Source organism: Crocodylus siamensis, chromosome 4 (assembly GCF_052110815.1).
Source record: "Crocodylus siamensis isolate JL-2025a chromosome 4, ASM5211081v1, whole genome shotgun sequence".
NCBI classification, from domain to species: domain Eukaryota; kingdom Metazoa; phylum Chordata; order Crocodylia; family Crocodylidae; genus Crocodylus; species Crocodylus siamensis.
The window spans coordinates 3,073,138-3,087,134 of NC_143398.1; positions in this window are offsets into that span (position 1 = coordinate 3,073,138).

A 13,997-nucleotide genomic window follows, 5' to 3' on the forward strand; every position below is an offset into this window, starting at 1 on the left:
CCCAGCCGCCGTGCCCTGCCGAGAGGCAGAGGCACCGGGTGGGCCGAGCCCCACACTAGTGTGGCTGACGCAGCTCCCAGGCCCTGCACTGCCTGGCACCCTGTCAGCAGGCCCTGGGGGGAATAGCCTCACAGAGCTCTGGGGATGCTGCATCCCCATGGCTGGGCATTGACGTGGCGGGGTGACCTTGGCCCCAGCACAAAGACAGGGGCTTGCCAGCTCCCAGCTCCTGCATGTCTCTGGAGATTGCTCTGCTGTCCAAAGGAAGCTGTTGCTGCTGATGCCTGCAGAAGTGCCGGGCTGAGGCCGGTCCAGCAGCTCTGCTTGTTGCTTCCTGTCTCCAGATGACAGAATCCCATTCTGTACCCATTGAGACACCCTGGGTCCCAGCCAGTTCTGGGGAGCACCGGCCTGGGGGGGCCTCTGCCCCCACCCGGCCTGCCCAGCAACAGGCGGGCACGCTCCCAGTTCAGTAGAGAAGACTTGCTGCTTCACGGGCTCATTGACTTCTGGGAGAGTCGCATACCATGCTCCGCAACATGCCTAGGGCTTAGGTCCCGAGATCCCCATGTGTGTGTGACTGGCTGTGGAGAACTTCTCTTGCACTGTTCACACCCATCCGCGTCCACTCCAGGACCTTTCCGGGAGCAGGCTGCACGCAGCCCTGCTGGCCCTGTGTCTGGTCCCAGGATCATTCCTAGTTTCACTTAGACGGAAATGTCACATTCCCGTTACTGTAGCTGCTGCTACTTTTCGTTTTCAGCTGAAGCAGAGGGTTTTTTCTTTTCCCCATGTGTAGATAGCTCTTTTCTGACTCCGTATCTATTCTCCTTGCATTGGCATCTCCGTTCCAAGCATCTCCAGACAAATGGAACATTTCATTCTGAAAAGCCATTTAGGAGAAGGCAGAGTAATGCAGGAAAGGAACCCAAAACAACACCTTAGCGCAAGGTCCATTCAGAGAACAGCCACACCCCACCCGCCAGGAACCCCTGCTCCCGTTGGGACCTGCCGTGTGCTGAGGTTACTGTGATTTCTCAATGACGCTGGTTTTCTTCTGTAAAAATGGGTACAGATTTTTTTTGTTTTGAATTTTTTTTTAAGTTGTTGATAATTTTTTTTGTCCAGACTAAGTTCGTACATCCTTTGTTCTTCAAAGAATTTCTAGACGTTAAAAACAAGAACAGAACAAAACTCGCAACACTTTGCTCCTGATTGTGAAAGGCTTTTCCAGCTACAGCCACTTGGAAACAGAAGCAAAGCGTGTTGTAATTTTTCAGTCATGACCATACACACACATGCATATGCACATGCACATGCACACACGACTCTCACTCTCACGGTCTCTCTCTCACATACATACACACACACGCACGCACGCACGCACGTCTCGCACTCATGTCCCTGTTACTCATGTAGATTAACTCACCTGTGGGTTTTTGGTTCGGTTCTTTTTTTGTTTTGTTTTGTTTTTTTGTTTTTGTTTTTTAAATGTTACAGGGTCCGTTTGACGTCACACCTGATTTTGTACGGATTTTCTGAGGAGATTCCTCCTTCTCCAGAGTCATGGAGGTGTGGCCCACGGCTCTCCCTCCCTGTGACGTTGTGATACACACACCCCACAGAGATCTATGTTTCTTATAGTATATTATTATGATTATTATTATGTAATAAATTTATAAGAAACCTTTGCCTGTGTCCTGGGCCATCTCTCAGCACTCCCCCCTGGACTCTGAGAACTGCCCCTCATCCCCTGGCTCTTTCTGAGGGCACCTTGCTGCAGCTCTGCACGGCGGGGCTCGTGTCTGTAGCCACATGCCCATTGCACGGGGGGCTGCCCCAGCCAGGCCAGCACAGGTGCACGTAGGACAGTACTAGGCACAGTGCTGCCTGCCACAGCCCTGTACCCACCCTGCCCAACTGCAGAGCCCCGCCAAGTGAGACACCACTAGGCAGCAGGCATCTCAGAAGGCCTGGCCTGTGGACCCACCATGGGCTCCCATGCGGGGACCAGGGCTGGGCAGAGCCTGGCTATCAGGAACTAGGGCAGCCCACAGCTCCGCTTTGCCCCACCAGCCCAAGTGACTGAGCATGCCTGTCTGCCAGCAGCCTAATGACCCCCAGCTTCCCCAGGGGCCTGCCCAGGCCTGGCTGCCTATCTGCCAGCAGCCGCCCTGTCAGTGCCCAGCAGAACAGAGGACTTGGCCCAGCCCTGGGCTCCTTCCTGCCTGCCAACCCATTTGCTCTGGGATCCCCGGCACCTGCTCCCCCTTGCTCCCAGGGCCAGCCCAGACCTCTGTCTCCTGGGAGTGAGTCCTGGCTCATGGCTCAGCTTCACCACCCACAAGCCCTGGCACAGCTACAGTGATCTGCTCCAGACCAGCACCATACCTAGACTGCTAGTGGCCCCCACCCCGGGGCAGACTTTTAGTATTGGGCCCCACTCACCAGATATAATGATAATAATAATTATTTTCACCATTTTCAGGTCCCTTTTCTCTCCGGGCCCAGGGAAGCCGCCCAGTTTGCCCATGCCTGTGTCTGACCTGGCTCCAGACCACCTGGCCAGGAATCTTGGCTGGATAATTGCTTCACCTGCTCCCTGCCCCAGCTCATGGCTCCACCGTAAGGCTGCTCACATAGTTTCAAAGTTCCATAGTTGGTCAAGTCAGAAGGGACCCAAGTAGATCATCAAATCCAACTTCCTACCAAGGGCAGGAAAGCGTGCTGGGGTCAAACGACCCCGGCTAGGTGTTCATCCAGCCTCCTTTTGAAGACCCCCAGGATAGAAGCCAGCACCACTTCTCTTGGAAGTTGGTTCCAGATCCTAACCTTCCTGACTGTGAAGTAGCACTTCCTGATATCTAGTCTGAACCTACTCTCCGTCAACTTATGGCCATTATTCCTCATTACTCCTGGTAGTGCTCAGGGGAACAGGGACTCTTCCATTTCCCGCTGGTCCCCCCGTGACTAGTTTGTAACAGGCCACTAGATCCCCCCTCAGCCTTCTCTTTTGGAGGCTGAACAGGTTCAGGTCCCGTAGCCTCTCCTCATAGGGCCTGCCCTGCTGCCTCCTGACCATGCGAGTGGCTGCCTCTGGACCTCTCCATGTTGTCCACATCCTGCCTGAAGTGCGACGCCCAGAACTGGACACAGTACTCCAGCTGCGGCCTGACCAGTGCCGCATAGAGGGGGAGGATCACCTCCTTGGACCTGCTCAAGATGCATCTGTGGATGCACGACAAGGTGCGGTTGGCCTTCCTGACTGCCTCCCCACACTGCCAGCCCATGTTCATCTTGGAGTCAATGATGACTCCAAAATCCTTTTCTGCCTCTGCACTGCCAAGAAGGGAGTTCCCCAGCCTGTAAGTATGGTGCTGGTTGTTCCTCCCCAGGTGCAGCACCTTGCACTTGTCAGTGTTGAATCCCATCCTGTTCTCATCCGCCCACCCCTGTAACCTTTCTAGGTCTGATTGCAGCCTATTCCTCCTGTCTAACAAGCCCACATCCCCCCACATCTTAGTGTCATCAGCAAAACAGGTGCTTTTTACCCCTCGTCCAAGTCGCTGATAAAGATGTTGAACAGTGCGGGCCCGAGGACCGAGCCCTGGGGGACCCCACTGCCTGCATCCCTCCAGGTCGAAAATGACCCGTCCACCACCACTCTCTGGGTGCGGCCCTCTGGCAAGTTGGCGACCCATTTGACTGTGTCGGTATTGACACCACCGTCCCCCAGTTTCTTAATGAGAATGGGTTGAGAGACAGTGTCAAAGGCCTTCCGAAAGTCCAGGAAGACGATGTCTGCTGCTACCCCTGTGTCTAAGGATTTTGTGACCTGGTCGTAGAGGCCACCAGGTTGGTCTGACAGGACCTGCCACTGATGAACCCGTGTTGGTTGCCCCTAAGCATGATCTCCCCCCTCGTGGACATGTGCCAGGATAAGTCTCTCAAAAAGTTTGCCCAGGACTGAGGTGAGACTAACTGGCCTATAGTTTTCTGGGTCCTCCTTCCTCCCCTTTTTGAAGATGGCAACCACATTGGCCCTCTTCCAGTCCTCTGGCACCACACCAGAGCACCACGAATGCTCGTACAGCCGTGCCAGGGGTCCCGCAATGACCGCAGCTAATTCCCTCAGCACTCGGGGGTGGAGATCGTCCAGACCCACTGACTTGAATAGATCCAGTCCCTCCAGATGTTCCCTGACTAGATCCTCCCTGACCCTGGGCCTGGCAGTGCCTCTCTTAGGTCTGTCAGGGTCCTAGTGGGGGGATGCCCCTGTCCCTGCTCAGAAAAATGGAGGCAAAGAAACTGTTAAAGAGGTTAGCTTTGTCATCTGGTGTAACCACCAGATTTCCTAGCATGTCCTGCAGAGGCCCTCACGTCTCCACCCCTTACAGACCTCAGTCCCCAACCCACCTGCCCCTGATCCCAGCTGCTCCCTAACCTCACCCATGCCTGCTCTCCTGGCTATGACCCTCTGGGGTCAAGCCCCAGCCACCCCTGCCCTGATCAGACCCTGACACAGGCAGCCTTTGCCAGGAGCGGAGCTGGCCTGGGGCTGCACGCGAGACTCTGGCGAGATACTGGCCAAGGGGGCGGCTACACTCACCCTCGACTCACACCAGGCGCCTGGCCTGGCTGCGAATCCAGCCCTCCGTCCACGGCCATTGGTGAACACTGTCCCCTCCACTAGACCTGCCACCCAGACACTGCCCCCTGCCTGACACCGGGACAGGAGGGAGCCCACACCAGGCAGGGCGGGTGCCCAAGGGCTCTGCCTGCCACTATGACAGCAATGCGGGCTGAGATTAATGTGTTGTCCCTTCTGGGGTGGCCCATGAACCAGCAGCACCATACCGACAGGGCCGGCGGGAAGCATCAGCTCTGCGCAGACGCCTGCTCAAGAGCCCGAGCCACGTGCCGCCCATGTCTGGCGCAGGTATGGGACCCAGTGCTCCCGGGGAGCTCACTCCAGCCATGAGGCAATGGGGGCTGTGCCACTGGGGACTGCGTCTGGTGCTCACCTGCTGCATGCCTACCCCATGCCACTGCCCGCTCCAAGAGGGTGAACCAGAGCCAGGCATCTCAGCAGCTCCAGGCCAACTGGCTTGATGAGCTGGTGGCAGAGAACAGTTCAAGTCAGGGCTCCTTTGCACACTGCAGAGAAATGCCCAGCCACATCAACACGGGCCCTGGCCACCCAGGTGTACCGGGCCCAGGCTGCGACACAGCTGGCCTGGGCAAGGCCTGTAACTGTGGCAAGGGCTGGAGCACAGTGCTACGACTTCTGCTGTCCACAGGGCCCCCAGGCAGGGACTGCTTCCTCTGTGAGGTGCCAAAGGAGGATGCTCTGGCGAGCAGCGCCTGGGCTGGGCTGGGCTGGACAACTCGCTGTAGTGAGTGGGGAGAGCGAGGCTGCAGAACGACGGCAGACAGGCACGGCCCAGAGAAGCTGGCACTTTGCACCAGGGACAGGGAGCAGTGTGACCGTGGGGTGGGGGACACTCACACCCACAGAGCTGCCAGCCTGGGGCTGGGCTATAGGCACAGCTGCTCCAGCCAGAGCCCTGCAAGGTGGGGGCAGCTCCAGTTCCCTCCTGCTTCCACTGGCTCCTCCGGCAGCTGCGCTGGGACAGCCTGGCAGGGTGGCAGCAAGGGCACCAGACCCTGGGGCTGGGGGGACCTGAGCAAGCAGAAAGGGGCTGGTAGGGGCTGTGGGGGCAAGGATGGGGGTGGACCAGGCCAGCTGGGAGGGGCTGGGGCAGCTGAAGAAGGCCACCAGTGGGAGAGGCTGTGCACATATGTACAGCCCAGCCTAGACCAACGAGCAGACATATACACAGGTAAGCAACAGAGGCCAGGGCAATGCTGGGAGTAGGGGGCCAGTGCACACATCCTCAGGAGGCCTCAAATGCCTCCACGCAAACGCTCGTAGTATGGGAAACAAGCAGAAGGAACTCACCCTCCTGCTAGCTGACACCAACCCAGGCATAGTGGGGCTCACTGACACATGGTGGGACCCAACGCATGACTGGGCGCTGAATATCAAGGGCTATAGGCTGTACAGAAGGGACATGACAGGGAGGAAAGGTGAAGGCTTGGCGCTCTACATTAAGGAGGAATACACACCCTCGTCAATTAGCACAATCACAGGAGGGGACATGGAAGTGCTCTGGGTTAGAGTACAAGGCAGTCGAGGGGAAAGAGACTTAACAGTGGGGGGCGACTACAGACCTCCCGACCACAGGGAAGAGCCAGACCAGGAATTCTTCAGTCAGCTCACGGATGTGATTAGGTCAAAGGACATGGTCATCATGGGGGACCTGAACTTCCCGGACATCTGCTGGGAAGAGCAGTCAGCCAGGTCTGACCGCTCACGTAGGTCCCTACCCCAAATGCAGGATCTCCATCGAACCCAGGAGGTGCACAGTCCCACCGGGGAGACGCCTTGTTGGACCTGGTGCTGGCCATGGGCGATGACCTGATGCGGGGGCTGGAGGTGCTCGACCACCTGGGCAACAGCGATCATCGCCTGCTGGGATTCACCATCCAGCGCAAGGTGGCAAAGGCCTGCAGCAAGGCAGCGGCCCTAGATTTCAGGAGAGCAGACTTCAATGAACTAAGGAGACTGGTCATGGAAGCGCTGAGGTCCCTGAGGGGAGGGGAGCCAGGTGTCCAAGGAGAGTCGTTGCTCCTGAAGGAGGTGATCCTCCAAGCCCAAAGGGAGGTAATCCTAACACATATGAAAGGGGGCAGGAGGGCGCAAAAGCCCCCATGGCTCACCAAAAGCATCTGGGAATGTCTTCTAGCTAAAAGGGAGGCGCACACCCGATGGCAGGGAGGGGCCACCCCCAGGGAGGACTACACTGCGGTTGCTCGGGGATGTAATGGGGCTCAGGAAGGCCAAGGCGGAGATGGGACTGGGACTAGCTTCCCGGATTAAGGACAATAAGAAGTCCTTCTTTAAATACATAGGGGGCAAAAAGGAGGCTCCGGGTAATGTGGGGCCCCTGCAAGACACGCTAGGAAATCTGGTCGTCACACCAGACGTCAAAGCCAACATATTTAACAATTTCTCTGCCTCCATTTTCCTGAGCAGGGACCGGAACAGCCCCTCCCCGCTTTGGGCCCCCCTCAGGCCCCAGGGGAGGCACACCCAGGCCAAGGGTCAGGGCGGATCTAGTCAGGGAGCGTCTGGCGGGACTGGACGTGTTCAAATCAGCTGGTCTGGACGATCTCCACCCCCGAGCGCTGAGGGAATTGGCTGTGGTCATTGCGGGACCCCTGGCACGGCTGTACAAGCACTTGTGGTGCTCTGGTGTGGTGCCAGAGGACTGGAAGAGGGCCAGTGTGGTTCCCATCTTCAAAAAGGGGAGGAAGGAGGACCCAGGAACTATAGGACAGTCAGTCTTACCTCAATCCTGGGCAAGCTTTTTGAGAGAGTTATCCTGGCGCATGTGCATGAGGGGCTGGGGGGCAGGTTATGCTTGTGGTGGGCCAGTAGGGGGCACTCCTGCATTGAGCCGCCCACCTCCCTGCGCCCGCCCACCTTCCAGGCTCTGAGCGCCTCCCTGGGGCACCTTATGCTCGGCCGACCCCTCTCCCGGAGCACACTTGCTAGCCTGGGGGTAACGTAGCTGCCACCACCCCGAGAAGGGACTGCCTCGGCCCTGTGTCCTCGGGGAAACACAGGCCTAATGTCCGATGGGTACTCAACCCAGTACAGGCACTTGGGGCACTTCCCCAAGTCAGGGGGCAAAAAGTAAAGTCTCCCTTAGTCCGCAGAACTAAGGGGCCTCTTAGGCATAATTTAGACCCACCCCTCAATAAGTCTCCCACACCAGTCAAAAAGGAGAACTTTACTGATTACAAGGGGTAGGGGAAACTAGGGTACAGGATTGAGCAATATCTTAGAAATCCTAAAGAGCAAACAGTGTGGCTGAGGTAGCCTTTTGATTACGCATCTGTGTTACTGCCAGCTAAATATCTAATCAGATTGAGTAGCTTACTCACAAGCATCTTCCAAAGGCAGGTGAAGTTTCCCTTTGGGGGCAGGCAGTTCCTTGCTCATGAGTTTTGGGGTGAGAGAGAGCCAGTTTCAGACGGTAAGGCTTCTCTGTGTCCCCCGCATGGCTGCTGCTTCACCTCATGGCCGAAGAGAGACCACCTCCTAGCCTGTCCTAACTTATATAGCCCCGGTGACCTCATTCACCTGGTCCAGTGGAGGTCAGCCCCAGTTGGCTGTCAGCCAACCAATTTGAAATACATCACCTGTTACCGGGCAGATTCCAGCTCCCCAGGTAGATGCCCCCCACCCAGGTGGGTGATGCCAGTCCCGTGGGCAGAGGGAGCAGGTCCCCCCCTCCCTCAGGACTGCAGCCAGCTCAGGTTACCTAAAGAGACTGGCTGAGGTGTGAATCCTCTGTGCTGGCCCCTCTAATCACATTGTCACAGGGCAGAGATTTTGGGGAGAAACCAAAGTGGCTTTCTGCCACACTTCCCCCCCACTTTTATAAAGCTTGGATCCGTAGCTTCACAGAGGTATGGAGACAAGCGTGCTAGTTTGGAGGGGTTACCTTTCACCCATAAAGAGAAATTACACACCACATAATACTGATCCTAACAATAAAACATAACAGCACATTCAGGAACTTCCCCGCCCGAGCGCTCTCACGCAGGCCTGAGTCCATCCGACCCACAACCCAGAGTCCTTTCGTGACAGGGCGTCTGCGACCACGTTCTGGCTTCCCTGGATGTGCTCGATGGTCAAGTCGAACTCCTGAAGCTGCCGGGCCCATCGCTGCAGCTTGGCAGTGGAGTCTTGCATCGTCTGCGGCCACTGCAGTGGGGCATGGTCCGATAGGACGGTGAACTGCTGCCCCCATAGATAGGGCCTCAGCTTGCTCAGTGCCCAGACAATTGCCAAACACTCCTTCTCGATAGATGACAGGTTCTGCTCCTGAGGGATTAACTTCCGGCTGCGTTACACCACAGGGTGCCACGTCTCTTGGCGCTCTTGTAGGAGTACGGCTCCTAGTCCTGCATCAGAGGCATCCGTGGCGACGTAGAAGGGTTCATCAAAGAGCGGTGCCTTCAGGATCGGTTGTTTGACCAAGGCAGCCTTTAGGGTGTCAATTGCTTCTTGGCACCCCAGCTTCCAGACCACTGGATCAGGGCTGCACTTCTTAGTCAGCTTGTGTAGGGGAGCTGCCGTTGCTCCAAATCCCAGGACAAACCGTCTGTAATATCCAGCCAGGCCAAGGACGGCTCTGACTTGCTTCTTGGTTTGTGGAGGCGGCCAGTCCTTAATGGCCTCGATCTTGTCCCACAAGGGATCAGGGAGGGGCTGTAGGGGAGCCTTTCTCTTATCCCCACTTTTGCCCTTCCACTGGCATATCTGGCAAGATTTGCAATAGTCCATCACATTTTGGGCAATTCTGGGCCAATAAAAGTTTGCCTGCAGCCGCTGGCGTGTCCGTTCCCTGCCCATGTGACCTGCACACGGTAAATCGTGAGCCATGGAGAGCAATTGTTGTCTGTATTTGCAAGGTACTAAGATCTGGTGATGGGATTCCCAGGTCTGGGCTCTTTGGCACCCACAACCGATAGAGAAGTCCCTTATCCCAGACCACCCGTTCCCTCTTCTCCGGGGTAAACTCGCTCTCTTGCTCCTGACCCATCTGCCGGAAGTCCTCCAAGCTGGGGTCCGCCAGAACCTCCTGCTTGAACTCCTCTCACCCGGCTAAGCCATCAGCAGAGAGTTTGGGGGCTCCTGTAGGGAGTGCACCTTTACCCTCAGGGGCTTCCCTGGACTCCTCCCTGAGAGTCTCTGCTAGGGCCTGGTCCACCTTCCGGTGCAGGAGTTCTATATCAATGATATCCCGTCCCACCAGGATGGGGACCGGAGCCCCTTCCAGCACCCCCATTTCTACGCACATCGCGCAGCCTCTCCACTCGATGGGTGAATGGGTTACCTGTATCTCGAATGGTGGAGACCCCACCCCTTGAATGGAAAGGGTCCTCCCTGGGATTATATCTGCAGGTGAAACTACGTCGGCATCGATTAATGCCATGCTGGACCCCATGTCCAGTTCCCCAATAAGGGTTCTCCCATTGACCGTTATCTTGGTCCGGTGGGGGGGGCCATCACCTCCTCTGGGTTTGTGATCCTGTAGCAACAGGCACGCCCCTCAGAGGGGCTCGGGTCTTCCCCCTCATTGCTTACAGCTGTTGCATGTCTGACGGTCTTGGGTTTGTTGCTTAACTTTGGGCAGCTGGGCTTGATGTGGCCCGGCTCCCCGCAGTTATAGCACCCCCTCTTCTCCAAATTGGGATGTTTGGTTGAATCAGGGGCCTCCTTACGCTTGGTCTGGGATGGCCCCTTTTCCCCTTTTGGACCTGGCCCTCCCCTCCCCCCTCTTTGGACCCCTTTCTGTTCCTTCCCAGAGTAGGGAGGCTTCTTGTCTGACCCCTCACGATTAAGCAACAGCTGATCCACAATTTCAGCGGCCTCAGGACCCCTGTCCTTGAGTAGGGTTTTAATCTCCCTTGGACATCGGTAGTAAAATTGGTCCAGTGCCATGAGATGGATCAGCTTCTCTCTAGTGTCAGCCTTGGCTCCGTCCGCCCATTTAATGAATGCATCCTACAACAGGGCCATAAAATCAGTCATTGACGTCTCGGGCTGTGGTAAGAGATTCCATAATTTTTTCCGGAAATAGTCCGGTCCTAACTTGAACCTTGCAGCCGCAGCCTGTTTAAAGATATCATAGTCCCCAGCTGCATCTGTGGGCAGGCTGTTCAGGACCACCGCCAGGTCGCCATCTACCAAAACGGTTATGTGCAGCATGTACTCCTCCTCGGGCACCTTTAACCATCGGGCTTGCCTTTCAAAGATGCTGAGGAATACGTCAGGGTCATCGCCGGGTCGGTAGCGAGCGAAGGCTGAGGAGTTCGGTTTGGGGCGTTCCCTGGGCACTCGCAGAGGGCCCGCATTCTCCCCGTTGGGCTGCCGCTGGAGTACCTCAAGTTCGTGCTTGCATTTGGCCTCTGCCTCTTGGGCCTCCGCCTCGCGCTGTGCTGTCTTCTCCGCCAGCTCCATCTTTTTCAGCTCCAGTTCCAACTGTGCCCTCTCACTCTCACGTTCACGCTCACGCTCACACTGGGCCTCCATCTCCATCTTTGCCTTCTCACGCTGGGCCTCCATCTCCATCTTTTTCAACTCCAACTCCATCTTTTTCAGCTCCAGCTCATACCTGAGCTTGCCCCGTCATTCCTCCATAGGGGTTGATCTCCCTGAGGACTGCGGACTTGGCGTGCCAGGCTGTGATTCAGGGGAGGACTCGGGAGTTGGCGTGTGTGGAGATTGCTCTATGGCTGAGTCATGGTCGCACAGGAGTTTAATCAGTTCCTCCTTCTTTAGTCCTTTCTTCACATGAAGGCCTCTCTTTTTCGCCAGCTCTTTCAGTTCAGGCACGGTCTTTTGGGTGTACTGCTCCGCCATTCTGGCTATCTACACTATCCAGTCGACCCGATGCCAAATTAGAAATTGTTTGCTCAAGGGATTTCAGTGACTCTATTACTCTTCCCAAATTATGCCAGTAAAACAGCAGGGTATTCAGATCCCACCTCTGCCACTACGTGTGGAGGGCCAGTAGGGGGCGCTCCTGCGTTGAGCCGCCCACCTCGCTGCGCCCGACCGCCTGCCAGGCTCCGAGTGCCTCCCCGGGGCGCCTCGCGTCCGGCCGACCCCTCTCCCGGAGCACCCTCGCTAGTCTGGGCGTAACGTCACCGCCACCACCCCGAGAAGGGACTGTCTTGGCCCTGTGTCCTCAGGGAAACACAGGCCTAATGTCCGACGGGTACTCGACCCAGTACAGGCACTTGGGGCACTTCCCCAAGTCAGGGGGCAAAAAGTAAAGTCTCCCTTAGTCCGCAGACCTAAGGGATCTCTCAGGCATAATTTAGACCCACCCCTCAATAAATCTCCCACACCAGTCAAAAAGGTGAACTTTATTGATTACAAGGGGTAGGGGAAACTAGGGTACAGGATTGAGCAATATCTTAGAAATCCTAAAGAGCAAACAGTGTGGCTGAGGTAGCCTTTTGATTACGCATCTGTGTTACTGCCAGCTAAATATCTAATCAGATTGAGTAGCTTACTCACAAGCATCTTCCAAAGGCAGGTGAAGTTTCCCTTTGGAGGCAAGCGGTTCCTTGCTCGTGAGTTTGGGGGTGAGAGAGAGAGCTAGTTTCAGATGGTAAGGCTTCTCTGTGTCCCCTGCATGGCTGCTGCTTCACCTCATGGCTGAAGAGGCCGCCTCCTCTCCCATCCTAACTTATATAGCCCCCGTGACCTCATTCACCTGGTCCAGTGGAGGTCAGCCCCAGTTGGCTGTCAGCCAACCAATTCGAAATACATCATCTGTCACTGGGCAGATTCCAGCTCCCCAGGTAGAAACCCCGTACCCAGGTAACTGATGCAGAGGGAGCCGGTTCCCCCTCCCTCAGGAATGCAGCCAGCTCAGGTTACCTAAAGAGACTGGCTGAGGTGTGAATCCTCTGTGCTGCCCATCTAATCACATTGTCACAGGGCAGAAATTTTGGGGAGAAACCAAAGTGGCTTTCTGCCACAATGCTTAGGGGCAACTAATATGGGATCATTCGAGGGAGGTCCTGTCAAACCAACCTGGTGGCCTCTATGACCAGGTCACCAAATACTTAGACGCAGGGGGAGCAGTGAACATCCTCTTCCTGGACTTTCAGAAGGCCTTCGACACTGTCTCTCACCCCATTCTCATTAAGAAACTGGGGGATGGTGGTATCGACACCTACACAGTCAGATGGGTCGCCAACTGGCTGGAGGGCCGCACCCAGAGAGTGATGGTGAATGGGACATTTTTGCCCTGGAGGGACGTGGGCAGTGGGGTCCCCCAGGGCTTGGTCCTCGGGCCCACACTGTTCAACATCTTCATCAGGGACTTGGATGAGGGGGCAAAAAGCACCCTGTTCACATTTGCAGACAACACTAAGATGTGGGGGGATGTGGGCACACTAGAAGGGAGGAATAGGCTGCAATCAGACCTAGACAGGTTACAGGGGTGGGCAGATGAGAATAGGATGGGATTCAACACAGACAAGTGCAAGGTGCTGCACCTGGGGAGAAACAACCGGCACCATACCTACAGGTTGGGGAACTCCCTTCTTGTCAGTCCAGAGGCAGAAAAGGATCTGGGAGTCATCATTGATGCCAAGATGAACATGGGCCGGCAGTGTGGGGACGCGGTCAGAAAGGCCAACCGCACCTTGTCGTGCATCCGCAGATTCATCTCGAGCAGGTCCAGGGAGGTGATCCTTCCCCTTTATGCGGCACTGGTCAGGCTGCAGCTGGAGTACTGCATCCAGGTCTGGGCGCTGCACTTCAGGAGGGATGTGGACAACATGGAGAGGGTCCAGAGGAGGTCACTCGCATGATCAGGGGACAGCAGGGCAGGCCCTACAAGGAGAGGCAACGGGACCTGAACCTGTTCAGCCTCCACAAGAGAAGGCTGAGGGGGATCTAGTGGCCTGTTACAAGCTGGTCAGGGGGAACCAGCAGGCACTGGGGGAGTCCCTGTTCCCCCAAGCACCGCCAGGAGTGACCAGGAATAACGGTCACAAGCTGGCAGAGGGTACATTCAGACTAGACATCAGGAGGCTCTACTTCACAGTCAGGGCGGCTAGGGTCTGGAACCAGCTTCCAAGAGAAGTGGTGCAGGCTCCTACCCTGGGGGTCTTTAAGAGGAGGTTAGATAGATACCTTGCTGGGGTCATCTGACCCCCAGCATCTTTTCCTGCCATGGCAGGGTGTTGGACTTGATGATCTGCTCAGGTCCCTTCCGACCCGACCAACTATGAAACTAAGGCAGAGTTGCACTAACAGCAGAAACCATCTCCATGTGGCCGAATGAGGTGCCACAGCTCTGCCACAATTGCTCAGGAGGTGCCAGTGATTGCGA